This window comes from Otolemur garnettii, unplaced genomic scaffold, assembly GCF_000181295.1.
Source record: "Otolemur garnettii isolate 467f Iridium unplaced genomic scaffold, OtoGar3 scaffold00019, whole genome shotgun sequence".
Taxonomy (NCBI): Eukaryota; Metazoa; Chordata; class Mammalia; order Primates; family Galagidae; genus Otolemur; species Otolemur garnettii.
In genome coordinates this window covers 5,794,429-5,815,255 of record NW_003852414.1, presented here as the reverse complement: position 1 = coordinate 5,815,255, position 20,827 = coordinate 5,794,429, and the positions used below count along the sequence as shown (strand labels likewise).

Genomic DNA, 20,827 nt, shown 5'->3' with positions numbered 1-20,827 from the left:
GCTTCCAATCACAGCGCTTGCCCCTGTGTAAATCCACAGGTCAGGGGCCGGCTGGAGCAGAGACTTCCAAAAAGAAACTCAAATTTCTGTTCTAGCATCTTTGGAGCAGAGAGGCTCACAGCTATGGGCTGAATTGTGCCCCACTCCCCATTCCTATGTTGAAGTCCTAAGTCCCAGGAACTCAGAAGGTGACTGTATTGGGAAACGGGGTCTTTAAAAAGATGTTTAAGTTAAAAGGTGGGGGTGGGCCCTAATCCAAGAGGCTTAGTGTCCTGAGAAGAAGATATTTAGGACGCTGGCCCCCCCACAAGAAAGACCACGTGAAGACACCGGGAAAGGACATCCTCTTCTCTTTTCTTATCTTATCTTTTCTTTCTTTCCTTTTTCTTTTCTTTCCTTTCCTTTCTTTTTCTTCTCTTTTCTTTTCTTCCCTCCCTTCCTCCCTTTCTTTTTTTTTTTTTTTTCTTTTCTGATGGGAACTGGTCTGCATAAAGCTTGGTACCTGTTCGGAAGGAAACAGAGCAGTCTGACACTCAGAGGAAAAGAAGTTGGAGGGAAATTGAACGTGAACGCAACCTACCGAAACAGACAAGTCACATACTTCACGTGTTTAAATTTATCTCCTGCTCTGCCCTATACCAAGTACTTTCACAAACCTCGACTCACTTCATCTTCTCCACTGCCTCAGCATGACCTGGGCATCTGTTAGAAAAACAGATTCTGGGGCCTCAAGGAAGACGTACAGAATCAGACGCTGGTGGGAAAGGGGGCAATAACTGTGTTTCCACAAATTCGAGGGATGCTGATGTGCCTTTTTCACATTTGCCGGTCTCCTTGGCAACTGGCCCAGAAGGCTGCCGGCTACAGCGTTCGCACAGCTCGTCAGGTTTTATTCCTGGAACGGGCTGGACAATCAGAGCGGCCGCTCAGGTGCTCGGAGGTAAACAGAGCCCTCCTGGCCTCGGGACAGCGGCGGGCGGTGGCGCAGCTGGAGCCGGGTGTCAGCCCCGGAGCCGCCCGGCGCGTGCGCGTGGGCGCGTCCCTGGGCCTGGCCCGGCCGGGAGCGCGCCGAGGGGGTGGGTCGCGCTGGCCCCGCCGGCCTGGCGCGCCGTCCGAGCCACTCAGAGCGCCCGGCTGCCGACACCCGGGGGCCCTACAATTAATACCCGGCGCCCGCCCGCCGCTCCTGGACTCGAGCACCGGCTCTCGGGGAAGGAGGCGCCCAGCCTCACGGACGAGCTCGCTTTGCAACTCGCTCTGCTCCGGCAGCTGCGGCGACAGGACGCTGGGCTGACGACTCTCCCGAGTCCTCTTCGCCACCCCTCGGCCCGCGAGAGAGCCAGCTTGAGCAAGGGACTGTGCCGCCCCGTAGACACAGTGTGTCCTCCTGTCCCGTCAGGTGGGCTTGGCCGGAGCGCGCCGGGAAGGTGAGTGGGGCCGGGCAGTAGGGGCGCGCGTAGGGACGCGCTCGGTCGCCCTAGCGCGGGGAATTCCTCTCCCCCTCCTCCTGGTCTCCCCCCAGAGTTTCCCTCCGGACTAGGGGAGGCTAAGAGGCTGCCCTGCTGCAAGTGTGTTTATTCCGGTGACAGAGCGAGTCAGTCGGACAGCCACTGCCCCCGGCCGGGTGAGCGACACCCCGGCCGGGACCTCCAGCCCTAACCTGGACCGAGAGCCTCCACAGCCCCCGAGCTGCGACTGCTCCAGGAGCTCGCCCCAAGCCTCTTCCTGGCCCTGGGACCCGGGAGGTGTAACAGGTCATCTCCCTCCCTTCTGTCCCTTTAATTCGGGCTGAGGAGAGCTACTGAGACACAGGACATATACTTTGTTTGCAAACACACTAAAAAACTGACTTTCCAGTGTTTTAAAACAGAACGCGCTTATGCCACCTCATTGCGGTTTCCTCAGAACACTTCGGGGGACAGGGAGGGGCCAGCTGGCCCTCAAGGGGGGCGGTTCCGGGGCGCGCGTTAGCGTCCCAGGGCGCGAGGACAGCTCTGGTCTTGATCTTCCGGGAGTCTGTCCAGGAAGGTCTCCGCGCGCTGGCCCCTGCTTGGGAAGGGTGACTAGCAGCGGGAGGCGCAGGGGTCTCTGCGCTGGGCTCCTCTCCACGTTCCCTGCGCTCTTGGCCCAGCTGCTCGTGCGGTCCCGAGTGTGCTCCCCCCCTGGTGGCCCGGCAGAGGGCGCCAGCTCCCGGTCGCCGCGCGGGCCGGCGGAGGGGAGGGGACTTGTGCGAACCTCCAGGTAAGAAGCGAAGTGAATCACCCGGAGAGGGGGGACCCGATCCTCGCGCTGTGGGAAAGAGGCGGGGCGTGGCCGTGGCGCTGCCGAGAAGTCCGGGCTGCGGAGCCGCTGTTGGACGGGAAGAGGCGATTCTGCCACGCGGAGGCGTGGGGCAAGCCCGGGAAGGTGAGGAATGCCCCTGCGCGCGGTGGCCGAGGGTGGGGACCGGCCGCGTGGGGCTAAGGCCAGCGGAGGACACCAGGACTCGCCGCCGCGCGCCCTCTGTAGTGGCCAGAGGTGGCCGCAGCTTTACTCTGCTCCAGGCGGTCCTGTCGCGGGCAGAGGGGGAACCTAGGAACAGCCTGCAGGGGGAGGCGGCAGATCCCCGTGCAGCTGCGGGCGGCCCGCGGGGTCCCGGAGCGTTAACAAAGGCGCGGCGCGGCCGCCGCCTTCCACCCACTTCCGTCCCCGGCGCGCCCTGGCGCGCGCAGCCGGGAGGAGCCGGCCGGCTGAGGGTTTCTGTCCGCGGAGTTTTCGGGAAGTTAACACCGCGGCCCGTTAAGCAGCAGGAGGGGCGGGGAGGCGGGCGGCCCGGGGAGGGGCGCGCGAGTATTCAGAACTGCGATGTGGCCTGTTTTCTCTCCCGATCTTGGCTGCAAGTGGCGAGGGCTGCAGTGGCTTCCGCGCCCCTCTTTCGGGACCCCGGCCCGCGCCCCCGCAGGGCCCCCGCGGGTTGGAACCCCGCGCGTGGCGAGTCCCGCCAGCCCGGCCCGCCCACGCCCCTCCCGCGGTGTCTGCGCGTGCGAGCTCCCGGGAGGGCGTGGCTTAGTCCCGGGTGACAGCCGGCAGCCCCGGCACCTTGAGCGGAGCTCCAGGAGGCGGTAATTGCATTACTGGGAGTGAGAGGCAGGGAGGCTCCGGTCCAGGCCGCAATCTGGGTCAGGTGCGGGGTTAAGCGCTCCAGGCAGAGGCACTACCAATCCTACGAAGTCTGACAGTTTATTGCAATTGGAAGTTTCGCAACAGTGTAGAGGCCCTCTGGGGAAATTAAAGGAGTGAAAGTCCCTACCGCGATCCCCGAGGCTGTGGTAACTTTCTGCAAATCTTAATGTCCGGGGCAGCATCAGGGTCTGGACAGGAGAGGAGGACGTGCTGCTGCTGAAGAGACACCTGGGGTAATCTGCTCAGTGTGAGCCCCTGGGGTATTCTGCTCGGTGTGAGTCCCTAGGCCCCCAGTAATCAATGGATGGAATCCACACTTTCCTATCTTGTCCTGTATGACTCCACTTCCTTCTGTTTTAAGGAAACGTGAGAACTGGGTTTTTGAATTGCTAATGATGAGAGACTTACTTTCTTTCTTTCTTTCTTTCTTTCTTTTTTTTTGAAACAGAGTCTATGTCGCCCTCCATAGAGTACGTGGAGTCACAGCTCACAGCAACCTCCAACTCTTGAGCTTTAGCGATTCTCTTGTCTCAGCCTCCCAAGTAGCTAGGACTAAAGGCGCCCGCCACAACACCCAGCTATATTTGTTGTTGTTATTGCGTGCGGAACCCACCAGCCCTGTGGGTGCATGTGGCTGGCGCCCTAACCACTGAGCTAGGGCGCCAAGCCTAGAGACTCTTTCTTAACATACCATGGAGGAACCTTCACATTTCTCTTATAAACCTTAGAGCCTCTTCCCAGAAGTTTGTGTGTATTGTACAGATGAGGAAACTGAAGCTTGAAATTAACAGGTCAAACTAGGGCTGTTGATTCCTCCCAGTTTCTTTGGCAATAGGCTGTTACTGGTTACTGAGTCCTGTTACTGTTTATGGATTGACTGTAACCCCTAGCTCAAGTTCAATGATGTTAGGCATTTGGGTTTGGTTGACTTGTCACATATTGCTGGCTTCCAGTTGGTGTCAGTGCCTCATCTAAGTTAATTCTTATCTAAAGCTTAAGATACTAGGTATATGAAGAGAACTAAGGCTTCTTCTGAAAGCCTTCAGAAGTATATGACAATTGGAAAAAAGAGTCAGAAATAGCTGTCTTTTGCTTTGCATGGTGTTTTGTTGGGCAGGTGGGCCTGGAATCAGAAACTCTGCTACACAGGATGGACGCTGTTGTGTAGTCTTCAGTGTTGCAAGGAGCTCAAGTTCCCACTCTGTTTAAGCTGTGTGTGATTTCGCCACTGTACTTAATGTGTGTTTAAAATTAAGTGAAGTCTGCCTTGGAAATAAAGGCCAAGCTTACTGACTGACTAGTTAAAACCCCCAGATTTCTTTCAGGGATCTAAGAATATGGTTTTATGCACATACTTTTATGCAAAATGGACCTCAAGTTCACAGTATAGGACTTTGGTTTGGTATTGTCCTGAACGTACTTAAAATGTATTGCCTTAAAGAAAGATGCCTGAAACTCTGAAATGATGGTCTAGGACTCAGAATATCCCAGGCAGAGACAGCCAGGTATAAGCGTTCAGGGCAAGCTTCTGAAGTCAGAATGAATGGATTGGGTTCAAATACTGCCCTCACTATTTATTACCTTGAATAATTTGTTCAACCTCTCTGAGCTTCACACAGCTTTTAAAAAAACAAGAACAATAACCAGGCGCAGTGGCTCACGCCTGTAATCCTAGCACTCTGGGAGGCTGAGGCAGGTGGATGGTTTGAGTTCACGAGTTCAAGACCAGCCTGAGCAAGAGCGAGATCCTGTCTTTGAAAAAAAAACATAGCTGGGCATTGTGGTGGGTGCCTGGAGTTTGAGATTGAGGCAAGAAGATTGCTTGAGCCTGGGAGTTTGAGGTTGCTGTGAGCCACGATGCTACAGCACTCTACTGAGGGTGACAAAGTGAGACTCTGTCTCAAAAAAAAAAAAAAAAAAAGAACAGTAATATCGCCTTCTTGTTTCAAGCTATGAAGATTAGATAGTCCATAGACGATATTTAGCCTTAGCACATAGCTGTTATTCAACAAATGCTAACTGATAAGGCTGTTGTTTCAGGACAGGCTCCTTATTTCTTCTCTTCCACAGAGGCAAAGGACTGGATAAATTTCTTGCACTCACTATTCTTAATATTGCAGTGAGTGATTCTTCTTTCTTGTCTGCAAGCCGGGGGTAGGGGAAGGACAGCAGCGATGGAAAGCTTTGTCCAGTTGCCCAAGGAATTTACAAGGGGTTCCAGGACTATAGAGCTTTTCTCCTGATTTTATTGCTGTGTAATTTTGTGGCTTTCCCCCCAGTCATTTCCCTTTCCTTTAAATTTAAGGACAGTCGTCCAATGGCCCAGACGATAGGACTTTTCTTGAGAAAACTGGAGAAAATTCTTTCCTTCCATAGCTTTGTATAGCACTAAAGAAATATGTCTGCTTCTGTGAAAATTGGGCTGGCCCAATCTTACAAAGACAGACCATTTCCTTGGAAAATATTTTCTGAGCGTCTTTGAGAGGTGAGGTGCCAAGGCAATAGAAGAGGAAGCACAGTTTGAGACATAACATTGCAAAAATATTTGCTCAAATACGGTAAACCACACACGATCAGAACACTGCTAACCTAGCTTTCAGAAAAGGTGTCAGGATAAAGTATAAATCAATTCAGCTGAACAATTCATGAGCAACCAGTATAACGATTTCATATGTTTAAAAAAAAAACAAAACTCGAATGTTTCTCAACTAAAGAGACAGAAATAGAGAAATAGTTTTCTTATAGCACATCGGGTCTTTTTTTCTTTTTTCTTTTTCTCTGTTCTCCTTCTTGATTCTGTTTTTGCTTTTATCTTTGAAACAAGCCATTATGGACTGAAGCTCTATCAAGAAACCTCATAATGGCACTGAACGCCACTCGATGGTGATGGTCTAGTGACCATGAACACTATCTCCAAGAAGCACGTGGACAGGGGGTACAGGGAGGGAGTGTCCTAGAGGTTTTGCATTGGCATGCAAAACGTGGCTTTCTCCCTTCCTGGAAAATGAGCTGTGCGTCTAACCGATGGACAGCATGTAAAGGGTCAGGAGAAAGCTCCCCGCTTTTGTGCATCTGGTTCCCTGTGTAGCAACTTGTTGCGCTCCAGCTGGGAAGAAAGGGACGGCTGCGGGGCATGCGCCAGACCTGCGCTGGGCTGTCGCTCCCATTGTGCGGAAGATGAACAGGCGGCGTTATTTTGGATCGCATAGCAGCTTGTTCAAAAGCATCTTGCATTCCCCAGCTGTTCCACAACTTCTTGGAATATGGGAGAGAACTTGCCAGCTGCTGGGGCAACTGTACTTACATTTGCTGCCTTTGTTCAATAAACGAGGAAGGTAAAAAAATCCAGGAGCCTTTGTTAAACGGTAGACGTTGTAGATAGTCTGACCTGCTTCTGTTATGTCAGTGTTACTCCAGATCGAGTCTGTCAGGGGAGAAGGTTTAAAAGGAAATGTCAGAATTAACATTTTTTTCCAAATAAATGTGTTTTGGGTTTGGTTTCTTAGGATTACCAGCCTGTATAGTTTTGCCATTCTTAAAACCTGGATTGTTTGTATGTTTCTTTCATTGACTAACAAAGGAATGGCTCTAATAGGAAAAATGAGTGTTCTTTTAAAATCACCCTTAGATTTAATTTTACGTATTTTTCGATGGCATGAAATACATAAACGTTACTGTGTCTCCCTGACAATGCTTTTGTGTTTTCGGAGCATGAAGTGGTTTTTGCATTTGTTAGAGCTGGAAGATACTTTGCCCACCACGCCCTTTGTTTTATCAGTGAGAAAACTTGAGAGTTTCAGAGAAGTTATTACTTATCCAGGGGGATTTGGCTGTTTAATTCAGCAAAGCTTTTATTGACTGTTTGCCATGTGACTGGCCTGGGAAACCTTTATTTATAAAGGTAAATAATGACATAACCAAGTACTTAAATTGATCTAAACATATGCTTAAAATATGAGGGCTGTGGCAGAGGTAGCACCTTTTGGTTTGGGGGACAGTGTCAGAAGGCTGTCAGCCCGAATAAAGCCAGAGTAGCAGGTTGATGCGCTAGTAAAATCCAAGGAGAGTCTTGAGCTCAGGAAGACAGAAGAGTCTTTACAAGATTTATCAAATTTTAAGTACACACTCTTGAAAGAGAAGGTTTTGTGTGCATGTAGAGATAAGTGTCTCCACTGAGGTTTTCCGGTCTTCCATCTCCTGCTCCTAAAACATTTGGCTTTGCTAATTGCTGTGAATTGTAAATAAATGGCCCTCTGGTAGCTACAGAATAAATCACAATCCTTTATTGGGATTCAGTCAGTTTCAATCCCCTTTGTTCTGGAAGACGTAAAATAAACCACAATGACTTAGACGTGTATAAAAGCCTCCAACTCCGACTCCCAGCTACCTCTTTGGGGATCTTGTACTGGAAACTGCTGTGGCTTCAGAACCTCTCGTGACTCATGCTTGCTGAGTTGCACCCACAACTCTAAGCCCTTTAATCCCTTTCTGGGCTCTATTACACATTCACGTATTTTTTACTTCATTTCTTCTGCATAGTAGTAATGGATCGTTACAGCGTTTCAGTTTTCACTTGGTTTTAGGCCGTTTTCACTTGAGACGCTCTAGACCAGCATTTTTCAACCTCTGTTATCTCATGGCACACTTGAACGTCTGGGGCACACTGAAAGGACATTGATCAAAAAGAGTAAAAAGAAGAATATACTTACTGTGCTTTGAACTTCTTTCAAAAATAATTGAATTAATGATCTTTAAAAATGTTTGCGGCACACCCCAGATCCTTTTGCCACATGCGAAAGGGTTGAAAATCACTGCTCTGGAACTTTGTGAGGTTCTTAGGGTGGCTGACCCGGAGTTTTCATTTTGCAGAAGGGGAAACTGAGGCTCCACCGTTGAGAACTTTGCCTGGGCTAGGATCTGAACTAAATTCTCTCCAGCTGGGAGGGTCACCTTATGCACAGTTGGAGGTTGTGTCTGTCACCTTTCTCTGGAGGATTGGATTACTTGTCTTCACTTGATCGCAGTGGTCCTCACCAGATTTCCCACGGGGGGCGTCCCCTAAGATAAAGCTCACTGCCTTAGTATATTTCTCTGCACACTACAATTGTTTTCTTATCATGTTATGTTTCTGAGCCTTGTCTCTCAAGTACAATGGCCCACTTCCTAACACACGGATTCTCTTTCCTGTTATACACACACACACACAGGCCCAGTGTGGCTAAGACCCATTATCCTTTTTCACTGAGAGCAGCTCTTTTCGGAAGATAACTACTTTTGCAGCATCAAACTGTTTATTCCTGTTTAATACTTTGAGATACTGCAGAATTCCTGATGGAGGTCGAATAGAAGAACCTCTAACCATGGAAGGTCAGAGTTAACCTGTCTCAAATTTTCCACAGGGGGACTATTGGTAGTGGTGACCGTGCCATTTCTCTGTAGGAGGAAGAAAGTGATGAGTTTCGGTAGTGCAGCCCCAGAGTGAGCCCCTCCTTTGCTCAGGATCTCTCTAGTATTCCCCAGGGCAGCCACAGTCCAGTTCCCTACATGTCCCCTAAGAGCTCACCCAATCCCCAGACTTCGGTAGCCTTCTCCTCCTCCTAGGACCCTTTGTTTGCTCTCTGACATGCTGCACCTCCTGCTCTGGGTCTGTTGCCATCACCCAGCCACCTCCGACAGTCCTGGGTTTCAAGTGTCTTAGGGACAGTTTGCCTTGAATGTCCTTATCTCCATCTGTCATGGGTGTTTGATTGCCTTCCCCCACTATCCAGCCTGCTCCGGGACTCGGGTAAGTTCCCTGCCCTTGCAGGCCTGCCTGGTTCCTTCTGTAGGCTTTCTCTCTGGCGGGTCCTGCTGCCCTGTTCAGCTCCTCCTCTGCGCTAGCTGCCCCTTTGTGTGTGCAGTTTCCCAGGGCTTCCAGCGCACGGCTTTGTTTCCATCCAGCGCTGCTCCCCACTCCTTCATTCTTCCTCCCTTTCCTTCCTCCCCTTTTTTTGGACAGTGCTTCCTGGTGGGTACGTTCTTTTTCCTTTATCGTTTTCTTTTTTTTTTTTTTTTTTTTTTTTTAAAAAGCAAGAGGTGAGTTTTATTCAGGCCCGGGAACCCCAGACCTGGACCCTCCTGGTGTACACACCGAGGAAGAGCCTCCTTTATCGTTTTCTTCTGAACAATTTGCAAAGCCTTCTGCCTTTGTCCTGAGTCCATCCCATGGGCATGTCACCTTCATTGACTGTAATAATTACATTAAGCACCCTGTCCATGTCTGTATTTAGAGGAATACTTTGCCTTTTAAAAAATACTTCTTTGGAAATGAAACTGGGAAATGCCTGTTTTGAAACTGGTCAGGTCAGGGTGTTTAAAGAGGCCTGAACTTAGGGGGGAAACGTTTGAAATTTATTTTGGTGTTCCTTTCACACAACAATACCTTGAAAGTGACTGGAACATAAGCTTGTTTTGGATAAACTTCCCATTGCAATTGAAAATGGAAATTGTACATACCCAGAGCAGAATTCATGTTTTGTTTTGTTTTGCTTCAAATTATATTTCTGGAAAATCTTGGAGGGGTGTTTTTGCTTAAGTCATGAATGATCAATCATATTAAGACTGTACTTGGTCCTTTTGTTTAAAAGGTTTATTAGGAGTATTTCCTACCTGTGATCCTTTGTCCCTAATAATATACTGCAGAGGGGGTTTTAGGAAATCTTTGACAGATTGGCCTGATTAAGGCATTTTAGGTTTTTTCCCAAAGCTGTGAACAAGGGGGTACACTCAGGTCAGGGAAGGAGCAGGAGGGCTGCTGAGTGGTCTCTCTCTGCCTGAATGTAGAGCTGGAGGGTGACAGCAGTGGCCACAGCTGCTCCCACATGGCAGGGTGGCACAGCAGGGGACGCTGTGCACTCTAGATCTCTCCTGCCTGCTACTTGATCACTGCAAGAAAATGTCTTTTCTGAAAAAAAAAAAAAGTTTGTCTGTGCTCACTACTGAATTTACATTTCTCTTTGCTCTAACTTTTTCGATTTCTGAAAAAAGTAGAAGGGTGCTGCCCTCTGCCAATATGGAGGTTGGTGCTTTAATTTCCCAATCAAATGGTTTCCGTGCCCTAGTAGATATGGGACTGTGTTTACGGCGTCGGGATGGAAGCGAATGTTGGTGTAGACAGGCACACCCTGGACCAAGGGATCTTTGCTTCAGCAACGTCCTTTACATTGGTGTTACTGGACATAGAATGTTGATGTGGTCATCAGCTTCAATTAACCTAGTCAAGTGACCCACCCATAGCAACATCTGGAGAAAAGGCCTCAAAATTGGGATTATGGACAAATAAGACACGGAAGCAATCAAGTAGACTGTTCATTCTGTCAGGCATTTGTTCAGCAAACATTTGTTGATCACACGGGGTGTGCTTGTGCATGCGCGTGCGCGTGTGTGTGCGTGCTGGCATGCATACTTAGTGTTGAGAATAAAAAGTGATGGCTGCCCTCACGGAGCTTACAATTGGGGGATACATTTTTAAATAAATATAGCATAGGTGTTATATGGAAGCACATTCCAGATGTAACAGAGACCCAAGAGGATGCCATGGCGGGCTCCTGAGGATGGTGCCATCATCTGGTGACCATGCAGCATTTGCCAGGCCCTGTGCTGAGGGTTTTAAGGGCATGACTTTTTATTTTATTTTATTTTTTTGAGGCAGAGTCTCACTCTGCTGTCTGGGTTGGAATGTTGTGGCCTCAGCCTAGCTCACAGCAACCTCAAACTCCTGGGTTCAAGCAATATTCCTGCCTCAGCCTCCCAAGTAGCTGGGACTACAGGCACCCACCACCATGCCTGCCTAATTTTTCTATTTTTAGTAGAGACAGGGGTCTCACTTTATTCAGATTTGTCTTGAACTCTTGACCTCAAGCAATTCTCCCACCTCAGCCTCCCAGAGTGTGCTAAGATTACAGTCCTAAGTTAGGGTGACCAGACATCCCACTTTTTAACAATTTGTCCTATGTCCTGCAGCATCTTTAAAAAGTCCCGGTTTTTGGAAAGAATGTACGAACAGGTGGGAGAACAGGAAGGGAATATACAGTTTTCGGCTGCCATGTGGTTATTTCTCCAGGATATGAGTTTTATATTATTTCTGTTAATTTTATAATGTTAAACTGTAATAATAACAAATAATTGTTGAGAAGTGATGATTGAGAACTGCTGGTCAAAGTTTGCATCGTTGTCAGGCCCCGCCCCTGCCCCAGCCCCGGTCATTGGTGTCCCGCTTGACCAATGTTAAAATCTGGTCACCTTACCCTAAGTCCACCACGCTGGAGGACTGGACACTCTTGCTGTATCTCTTTTACTTAGCACAGTCTTCTAAGTAGAAACCTTAACTAGCTGACTGGAGGTAAGACAATAAGTGGAAGAGTATGGGTTGAACTCAGATCCAAGGTCATAAACCCTTTGCAGTAAACAAGAGGATGTATCAGTATCTTCCTGGCTTCTCCTCTTCTCTAATCATCCCTGCCACTGTATGGGATGAGGGAAGGAGGAGGCCTGGAGATCCCTTTTACATAAAGGATGTGCAGTGAGGAGTCAGCCTCGCTCTGCTGTCATATTATAGAAAGAAGATACCATGGGGATCTAGTCTAGACAGTAACTTGGAGTCTGTAATTATGCATTTTTTTTTTCTGAGTATCCTTTATATTCAGTATTTGCCAGCTCCATTTGTAAAGTGAGTCTCTGTTCTCCCTGCTGACCAGGAGCTGGCCGTCAGCCTTGGTGAGGCCACAGCTGTCTGCCTCTTTGCTTGGTGCTGTGCGTTACAACCAACAGCCTCTGGTTTCTGCCTTGATGCTCTCAACTGCTCATGGATGAGGAAGGTGGTTCTGTGTCAGGCCTGTTGAAGCAGAGAGTAGCTCCCTCATTTGGGTCTGTTCTTCCAGTGCCCCTTCACAGAGCAGAAGCCCACTAGGACGTGTCTGCACGTCAGTGCAAACTGTCAGAAGTCTTGTCATCAAGTCTGGCGCAGTGTAAGCGACAGTACTCTTCTCTCCCTTTTTCTGCCTTTTAAGAATTGCAAAGCTCTGTATGTCTATAAATCACAGTTGTGATTGTTAGGAATGCTGGCTGGGTAGGTCAGAGGAAACCTATCGTTCTTGAAGGAAAGGAGAGGCTTAAAAGGGAAGTGAGATTCTAGTTTCGTCCAAAAGGAGCCCTGTGCCCTCTGCAGGTTGAATGGCTCTGTGGCCCAAGAAGAAACAGTGACAAGTGCATTCTGCCTTAGGGCTGTGTCTGTCCTGTTGCAGATATGGCTCTTGGTGGCGTATAAGTAGTAAGACAGACAGATCTCTGACCCTGAACTGCGTGCCTTAATCAGGCAATTCTATCTGCAACATTGGAGATGAACATGCTTTCTTTTATTTTTTCTTTTTAGGGACCTCAGTTTTTTGGTCCATCAGTTTTTAAGCTCTAAGAATAAGGTTATAGCCAGGCACAGTGGCTCACGCCTATAATCCTAGCACTCTGGGAGGCCAAGGCTCATGAATTGTCTGAGCTCGGGAGTTTGAGACCAGCCTGAGCAAGAGCGAGACCCTGTCTGTAAAAAATAGTTGGGTGTTGTAGCAGGCATCTAGTAGTCTCAGCTGGGAGGCAGAGGCAAGAGAATCCCTTTGAATCCAAGTTTGAGCTATGACACCATGGCACTCTACTGAGGGTGACAAAGTGAGACTGTCTCAAAAAAAAAGAATAAGCATTTAGATTCTTGGAAAAATTGATGGACTATGAGCTCAAGTTTAGAAAGAACTTTTAAGCAATGGTAAACTATTTCCACCCACTTCCTAAAAATGAATTTGATATAAGACTTTTAAATTGGATTTATATGTATTTTTTTCACGGGACCCCAGAATTATCCAGTTATCTTTTGAAAAACAGTCACCCTTGTATGCTCCTGACATTGAGTTTCCAGGAAAAAGAAAACCATGTTGTATGCCTGACAAGGAAATTATATGGTTGGAAAATGTTTTGGGTTGATTATGTAAACCCAACATCCATGTGTTCCAAAAACTAACTTCATCATTAAAAAAATAGAAAATCTTTCATCACATGGCTTTTTTTTTCTATATCCTTGATTCTCGCAGTATTGGGGGAAAACAGCAGGCAGTGAAAGCACTTTATTTTTTTTTTTCCATGAACAAATTGGTTCCATTTCTTTTTATCTAGGCTTCTTGAAAAAATAAAAAAAAAAAAATAGAAAATAGAAAAACCCTTAGAGGAAGCTGCAGACTTATTGTGGAAAACTCACTTTGAGTACAGAGACTGGTTCTAGGTTCAATAGTTGTAGCATCCTTTATCTGACTGTAGAACTACCGACATTTATAAACCCACTCATCTTTCACTTGCCCCGTCCCTAAGTCTCCACAAATACATTTCCTTCTCTATGATTTCCTGTTTTAGCTAAAAGTTGGCTTGGAGAAGTTGCAAGTGCTGTGTTTGCATAATCTTTACCGAAACCTTTTTCTCCTCCAAGGTTTTTAGAAACCTCTTTGGTTGCCAAATTCACGTAAATTGCTTATGTTGCCCCAACAATGGCTTTTCTGTTTCATCCTTTCACATTTTCCGAATGGTGTTGCCATTGTTTTTAATTCTAGGGACAACTGGGGAGAGTTCGTGAGCTGTGGAAATAGGCAAAGTTGCCTCAACTGTACTTGGGCTTACTGAATTAGATACCATCGCCAAGTACAGGCAAATACGAGCATGCCTATAGGTTTAATATTTTCTAATTTCAGTATAGCTAGGGGAGTGGAGACAGTTTAAACCGTGAAAATAATAGATTTCATAGGATGAGAGAATTTTTCTCAAGATGTTCTACCCTCCTTCTGCCCCTCTCCCCCTCTTCCTCCACCCTCCTCCTCCCTTTCTTCTTTCTTCTTTCATTATTCTTTGTTCTTTATTCTCATTCCCCCCCATTCTCATTCTTATTCTCCAAAGCATTATTTGTAGTCTGGTGGGATAAACAGCTCTGGCTAAGATTAATCCCTTCCTCACAGGGAATACTGAAAGTTTCAGTTTCAAGTGCTGTGAGAAGGACTTGTCATGAATAATCACAGTTTAAACTTAAGACACGCATATTCAGGTGTCTCTTTTAAGACACTTTTCTGTGCAGGGCACTCCGCTAGGCATTTTCACATATCTCATATCATTTAATCATAAGCATCACATGAAGTAGGCCATATTATTCCCATTTCACAGATGAGCACCATCAAGGCCGAAGAGGTGTTAATAAAACAACTGGCCTAAATCGCGTATCTAGTGGGCAACAAGATTGAGTTTTAAATCTAGATCTTCCAACTCTTGGGTCACGTTCACATGCCAGTGCATGGAGCCAATTGATAAATTGATAGCACAGTGGAGGTCACGTGTGAAATAGGGGATTCCAGCATCTCAGGCTGAGGCCAATGCAGTAAAATTTTATGAACAAAACTGTTAAATTTGAGTTGGAGTTTTTAGTGCCTTGAGTTGAGTTTGAAGATTAGGATTCAAGGGTCTGCCTGCTCTGTGCTAAGGATATTTATCATTTTAGATCTGTGTTTGACTCATAGTGAAAACATGAGGATTTTGGTTTGGTTTGGTTTCCCATGTGTGCATCTTCCCAGGGCAAGTTTGGGGCTCATGTGGAAAGAATGCTAGTTTATAAAACCTGGAAAATGATCATTACCCCTGTTTTCTTTTTTATTGAAACAGTTTTATTGCTATATAACGTTGCCACTGTTTTCTTAATTTTCTGGCTAAGGGTTTGGGATAAAGTTTGGGTCAGCGTTAGGCCAAAATTTCTTAACTTCTAGGGTTTTATGATCTGGTTTTGCATAAGGTTCTGAAACTTTCTCCTGTTGCTACGCTTCTTTATTACTGCCAGAGAAACTTCTTTCAGAAGGAATTTAGGAAACTTGCCTTTTAAAACCTCCTGCTTGCTGACGCAGAAATGAGTACATAAATCTTGAAAGTAAAAAATAGCTTGATAATTTAACAATATTTCCCTCTCCAATTACCTCTGGGTTTTTTATATTAACAGGAAGAACCAAAGCCCGTAGTCATTCAAAATAATATTATCTTGCACTTAAGTATGCTTTCTGGTTTCATTTATGTCTTATTTTAATTCTTTTTGCAACCTATAAGATGAATAGGGCTAATCTTCTCCTGCTTTTGTAAAAGTGAAAATTAAGGCTCCCACAGGGAATTGTTCTATTCAAGACCAAGATCCAGCCTAGAATCTAAGTCGTCTGACACCTCGTTCACTTTTTTCCATTCTTGATTGGGCCAATAACATATGATAGAGATTTTCCAATTGGCTTAAAAAAAAAAGTGGCTTTTTCTTCTATTGTATTTACCACATTGAAAACTTTATTGTAAAGCTGTCCAACTTCTTTTCTTAGTTAAGAAGATGTCAATGTCTTGATTTAAATGATAAGGGGAAAATAATCTTAAATATTTGCTCAGCTAGTTGCCATTTTCATTCTTCTTTATTCCTTTGTGTATATCCATATTTCTACCTGATATCAATTTCTTTTTACTTGAACGGACTCCTTTTAACATTTCTTGTTATGAGCTAGGCGGCAAGAGCTCTTTGATGAGGGCAAGTTATCCTTAAAACTACCGCTCTTCATTGAGAGTTGAAAGGGAAAGTATTGGCTTAGTTGAATCTCAGTTGAATGATGTCTCATGATTTTCCCTGATCAAAGTGGAGATACTGGCATGCTTTGCTGTTAAAGATATTGACTCACCTCATCTCTACTGGAATTACAATATTTTAACAGATGTGCTGGAGAGTTAATCTCCACATCAAGGGTGTTCACACTGACTAGTCAGTGCGTGTAAGAAAGGGACCAGTGTTTATTTAGCATGTGTTATGCTGTGCCCTAGGCACTGTCTACGCCTTCCTTAGTGTAGTGCCATAGACAAGTGGATTAAGCCCCAAAGAGTTTAAATCTGAGTGCTGGTAGTGTCAATTTCCAGGTCTGTAAAATGAATAAATCCAGTGTCTTTCAGTTCTATCACCTCCAAATTCTATGATTTATATATTTTAACATTCACTTTCCTGAAAATACCTTCTCCTCTAACTTCTGGTTAGCCTGAAAGCCAGACAAAAGAGTACTAGTTACAATGATACTACTAAGAACCCAAAAGGTAAATTTGCCAGAAGTCAACCTGAGACTATGCTATCTACTCACTACGAACAGTGTAGAGCATTGCTCCAAGTTCAATGTGCATCTAAATCACCTGTGGATCTTGTCCAAATTTGTTCTGTATTTCCTGATTCCCTATCTACTGGCTCTATTAAATATTGAGAACCCTGTATTGAAATATGTGACTATGATTGTGAATTTGTCTATTTCTTTTTGCATTTCTATCAGTTTTTGCTTCCTGTATTTTAAAACATAGCTATTTTGGTGAATAAATGTTTAGGACTGTTACTGTCAAACTGGCCTCTTTATCATTATGAAATGCCCTTCTTTATACCAGATGGTATTTTTTACTTTAAATTCAACTTTGTCTGAAATTAATAAAGCCACTTCAGCTTCCTTTGGATTAGAATTAGCATGGTGTCTCTTCTTTCATACTTTTACTTTTAAAATGTTTGTGTCTTTACATTATAGTGCATGTCTTAGGTGAGGCTCCACGGCTGTAATCACAGCACTTTGGGAGGCTGAAGTGGGAGGATTTCTTGAGGCCAGTTCAAGACCAACTTGGGCAACATAGTGAGACTCCGTCTCTAAAAAAAAAAAAAGCTAAGAAGGATTATCAGAGCATGGTAGCAAATGCCTTTAGTCCCCAAGACTCTCACAGGCTGAGGTGGGAGGATTGCTTGAATCCAAGAGTCCAAGGCTGCAGTGAGATCTGATTGTACCATTGCACTCCAGCCTGGGCAACAGAGGGAGACCCTGTCTCAAAAGAAAGAAAAGAAGGAAGGGGAGGGAGGGAGGAAAGAAGGAAGGAAAAAGGAAAGAAAAAGAAAGAGAGAGAGAAAGCAAGAAAGGAAAAAAGAAGGGAGGAGGGAGAGGAGGAAGAAGGAAGGAAGGAAGGAAGGATGGATTTTTTGTAGGCCTTATACAGTTGGCTCTTTTTTCCTCAATATGAAAATCAGTCTTTGAACGCACTTAGATTTCAAGTAACTTGGTTTAGTTAATTCTAAATCTGTTGTCTTGCTATTTTCTATTTATCCTGTTCTTTATTCTTTTTTCCTGTTGTTTTCTGCCTTCTTTTGTATTATTTGAGTAATTTTTATGACTCTGTATTTCCTTTGTTTATTCATTTATTCATTCATTTATTTATTTTATTGAGACAGTCTCACTTTGTCACCCTAGGTAGAGTGCCTTGGCGTCATAGCTCTCGGCAATGGCAAACTGTCGGGCTTAAGTGATTCTCTTGCCTCAGATTCCCAAGTAGCTGGTACTACAGGCACCCACCACAGCACCCGGCCTTTTTTGTTTGTTTGTTTGTTAGCAGGCCCAGGCCAGGTTCAAACCCAGCAGCTCTGGTGCATGTGGCTGGCACCCTAACCACTAAGCTATGGGTATGCAGTCTTTTCTTTCTGTTATTGACTGATCAGCTATGACTCTTGGTTTAGTTATTTTAGAGGTTGCTTTAGCATTTAAAGTATACATTTTTACAGTCTATAATACACTTATTACAGTCTACCTTTAAGTGATATTATATTACTTCACAGGTAGGAAAATAACCTTAAAATAGGATACATCCATCTTGGCCTTTATATGATTGTTATACATTTTACTTTCACATATGTGATAAATTCCAAATAGATTATTATTGTTGTTTAAGAAATCACTTCTCTTTTAAAGAGATTTAAATGATAAGGGGAAAATAATCTTATATATTTGCTCGGGTAGTTGCCATTTTCATTCTTCTTTATTCCTTTGTGTATATCCTTATTTCTACCTGATGTCGATTTCTTTGTACTTGAACGGACTCCTTTTAACTCTTCTTGTTATACAGGACTTTTGATGATGAGTTTTTTCCACTTTTAAATGTCTGATATAGTACTTCTTTTGTCTATATTTTCAAAAGTACCTTGCACTAACGTATTGAAATTGTAGCAATAAAGAGCTACACCTTTATTTTTGTGAGATATTTTTGCTGGGTATAGTATTCTAGATTAACATTTCTTTCATTTTAGTTCTTAAAAGATGTTGCTGCACTTTGCATTGTTTTTGACATAAAATCTGCTGTCATTTTTATCTTTGTTTCTCTATATATGATACATAAATATTCTTTTTTCTCTGATTTTTTTTCTTTTAGTTTACCACTGGTTTTGATCAAATTGCATTGTGCTTTTATATATGTTATTTCTTGTGCTTGGGATTAGTTAAGTTTCCTGGATATTTGGGTTTGTATTTTTATTAGGTTTGGACTGTTTTCAGCCATTATTTCCTCAAGTAATGTTCTCTGTCCCTCAATTTCCCCGTGAAGATTCTAATTACATGTGTATTAGGCTATTTGCAGTTGTCTCTGTCCATTTTTTAAACATTAAAAACAGAAAAGAAAGTTATATCTTTTCTTGTTATGTCTTGATCTTATGTCTTGCTATGTCTTCAAGTTTACAATCTTTTTTTCTGAAATATGTGCTTGCTGTTACTCCTATCCAGCATATAATTCATCTCATACATTATAGGTTTGTGTTTTTATGTATTTATATCTCTACCTAAAATCTTAAACATCTGCCTTTCTCTGCAAGTTTTAATATCTGTCTCAACTCTTGGTCAATTTCCGTTGATTGACATTGCTCCTCATTGTGGGTTGTATTTTCTGTCTTTTTGTCTTTTTCTTTTCTTTTCTTCTTCTTCTTTTTTTTTTTTTTTTTTGAGAAAAAGGCTCAGTCTGTTGCCCTGAATAGAGTGCTGTGGTGTCATCACAGACACCTCAAACTCTTGGGACTCAACTGATCCTCTTGCCACAACCTCCTGAGTAGCTGAAATTATGCTCAGCTAATTTTTCTGTTTTGGGCAGAGATGGGGTCTTGCTCTTGCTCAGGCTGGTCTCGAACTCCTGAACTTAAGCAATCCACCACCCTTGAACTCCCAAAGTACTAGGATTATAGGTGTGACCCACCACACCCCGGCCTCGTGGGTTGCATTTTCCTGCTTCTTGTTATGCCTGGTAATTTTTCACTAGATACCAAACATTGTGATGTTATATTCCTGGGTGTTGGAAATATTCTTGAGCTTTATTTTGGGGTCTAGATAAGCTACTTGAAGAAAGCTGATTCTTCTCTGTCTTTTTAGGTTTGTTAGGTGAGACTTGAGCAGTCCTTAGTCTGGGGCTAATTATTCCTGACTGCGAGGGCCACATCTGAGTACCCAGTACCCTCAAATTATGAGTTTTTCCAGTCTGTCTTGTGAAAACGGTCACTATTTTGCATCAGCACCAGACGTTGATATCTCTCATCTTTCCTGGTTGTTTTTCGCAGTTACAGGTAGTTTGCTCACACACATGCACTGAAAACGTGAGCACTGAGACCTCTGGAGTTCTCTCTCTCTGCATATCTCTTCTGTCTGGTATTCTGTCCTTCAGGTTTTAGCTGCCCAGGCCTCCCCAAACTCTCAGCTCTGTATTTTCAAATCAGGGAATCTATTGGGCAATCACAGGCTCACTTCATTCACTTGCTGATGTCCCGTGTCCTGAAAAACCATTATTTCATATGTTTTGTCTGGTTTTTCTCCTCCTCCTTGGTTGTCTCAGGCAAGAGGGTAAAATGTGTTTCCTATTACTTCATCTTGGCCAAACTGGGGAATTTTGTTAAAATTCTGATTCTATTCACTAGGTTTTGGCTAGGGCCTGAGATTCTACATTCCGAAGAAACTTTCAGATGACCTCAGTTCTTCTAGAAAAAGATTAGTTTAAGTAGCCAGGATCTCTAACTTGTCAATAGATACATAATATATAATGTGTCCCACATGTGTAAATTCAAATTTCCTTGCCATCACATTAATAAAATTGAAAAAGAAGTTGGTTATTACATGTTATTTTTTTTATTTAGAATTTATTTGCGTTTTTTTATTAAGTCAAATACACATAGATCATGAATACATTTATGCATATGTGGGGTATAATGTGTTGGGTTTTTTTATACAATCCGACATGGTTACATCAATCAACATAGCTTTTGCCTCATTTACTTGATTATTGTGTTAAGACATTTATGTTCTACACTTGATGGATTTGACTTGTACCCTTGCAATATGCTCTATAGGTGTGGTCCCGCCTTTTACCTTCCCTCTATCAAACCTGCCCTCTCCCCTCCTTTCCCACTCCATTTCTCTCCTTCTTCCTGGGCTATAGTTGTGTTCTATCTTTCATAACAAAGTGTGAGTAAATATAAGTAGATTTCGTAGAAGTACTGAGTACACTGGATATAATAATATATTTTCTTTAACCCAGTCTACTCCAAGTGTTGCCATTTTAACTTGTTATAAGAATACTAATGAGATTTCTTTCTTTGTACTCTATCTTGAAATTTGGTATGTATGTTACAGTAGTTCTAAATTCAGCTACTGCATTTTTATCTGAAAACTTGCTCTGTATTTACCTTTCATAAAACTTACAGTTGAAAGAAGTAGTATATTTGTCTACCCAAGTTCCAAATATACTTGTTTTCCATTCATTGAATAAGGGGAAAAAA

The 20,827-nt window shown here is 44.2% G+C and overlaps 1 protein-coding gene across 1 annotated transcript in view; it reads left to right on the top strand.

Moving 5' to 3' along the window:
- The first annotated feature begins 1,199 nt into the window (after positions 1-1,199).
- Positions 1,200-20,827, top strand: part of SVIL (supervillin) — a 237,409-nt gene continuing 217,781 nt past the window's right edge. The window contains exon 1 of the mRNA XM_023511420.1: positions 1,200-1,427. The gene's annotated coding sequence lies outside the window, so the exon portion shown is untranslated. The remainder of the gene's footprint in view (positions 1,428-20,827) is intronic.